We start from the raw sequence: 1788 nt of genomic DNA, 5'->3' as shown, positions 1-1788 counted from the left end.
TGTGGGTTTCTCATTGTGTTTTTTGATTTACTTCCCCCATTTTCTTCTTGTGAGAAAAATGCAGGCTGTTAAGAAGGTAAGAACAGCCCGGCTAGATCAAAGCAAGGTTTGTCCTAAGCCAGTGGTTCTCAACCTGTGGGTTGGGACCCCATTTGGGTTCGAACAACCATTTCATGGGGGTCGCCAAACAACGCAGTCCGCCATTTTTTTTCCCTTTTCCTTAGCTGTGCTACTCCCTTTTATTCTATTGGCTTTTGAAAGCCAATAGAATAGAGTCTCTTGAATAGAGTCTAATTCTATTGGCTTTCAAAAGCCAACAGGAATTGTCCAGGCTGTCTCTGCCCTGCTGAGCCCGCCAAAAGTCCCATTCTGCAAATGGTGCTGCACCCGTTGAGTAGTCCTCGACTTACGATCGGTTGAGTAGTCCTCGACTTACGACCGGTTGGGGGGTCGCGGCATTAAAAAAGGTTGCGAACCACTGTCCTAAGCCAATCTAAACAGCTTTAAACCTAGTGGTAACATTGGGCCTTCAAGTTAGGTAGCCCTCCATAACTTTACATCCAATACCCTTTCAAAGGCATCCAAGTTAGTGGCCATCACCAGATCTTGTGGGAATGTATGACACAGTTTAGGGATGCATTATGTGAAGAAAGGCTTCCTTTTGTCTACATACTACTAAACTCTTGTTGGGACCTTTAACTGGGCCAAATGATGCATCATAGGGCAACCATTTTTGAACCAAGCCACCTTGAATGGTCTAAAACAAGATATGTACAAAATGTGGAACCATGATTCCTGAGGTAATGAAATTTGGGGAAGTTGTAGCTGTTTTGGTGCTACTGACTGCTGCTTAGGATCTTCAATGTTCTGTGACAATTTCCCAGCCAGTCTCACAATCCCTCGCTCCTTCCACTATCCAGCAACAGCCACTTGGGAAGAGAAGGGAGGGCAGTAGGGGGCAGGGGAGGGGAGGGCAGTAGAGGACAGGGGAGGAAGGAAGGAAGGTAGGTAGAAAAGGAAGGAAAGAAGGAAGGAAGGAAGGAAGGAAGGAAGGAAGGAAGGAAGGAAGGAAGGAAGGAAGGAAGGAAGGAAGGAAAGGAGTGAGTGAGTGAGTGAGTGAGTGAGTGAGTTTTCCAATACTTTCTACAAGATTCCCATATAGAAACTCAATGGAGAAGCTGGCAGAAAGTAGGAAGTTGCTTCTGCCGCCACTGCTTTTTCGCTCCCCCTTGGTCATTCTGCTTCTCTGTTTAGGTAAAGAAATATTTCTGAACTCATGATCTAATAGGGCGTAGGTTGTGTAATCTCTACACTTATATTTAATCACTTTCACTGATTCTAGTGCTTGGGGAAAGGATGAAAACTTTTCTCCTTGTCCACTTTCTCCAGGCTGTGTCTAATTTCATACAGCGCCATTTATTTTCCCAGATTTCACTGTTTTTCCCTAAAAAGAACCTAAGTGTTCTATTTTTTTTTTCTTACTTGCACCTTTCCGTGAACTTTTCACCCTTCCTTGTTGGGCTTTGAGCGTGCAAAGTCAGTTGTACTTCCAAGGAAGAGCACGTTTTGCCAAGAGAAGGACAGACCATCAGTTGTAAGGTCAGAAATTCCCCACCTCCAATCCTCTTATTATAATAACAAGAATTCATAATGCCTCTATTTATTGCTCCAGAGGTGCTTGGAAATTGTCCAGCTTGAATTTTTCTGGCCAGCAAACACAACATACTTGAAATTCTTCCTTGCCGTTGCCTTTTGTATAGTGTTCCTTGCTGGAGAGCCGTGTTTATG

This window comes from Crotalus tigris, unplaced genomic scaffold, assembly GCF_016545835.1.
Source record: "Crotalus tigris isolate CLP2741 ecotype Arizona unplaced genomic scaffold, ASM1654583v1 scf7180000017828.1554129, whole genome shotgun sequence".
Taxonomy (NCBI): Eukaryota; Metazoa; Chordata; class Lepidosauria; order Squamata; family Viperidae; genus Crotalus; species Crotalus tigris.
The sequence above is the reverse complement of the archived record's forward strand: the minus strand, read 5'-3'. Positions refer to the sequence as shown.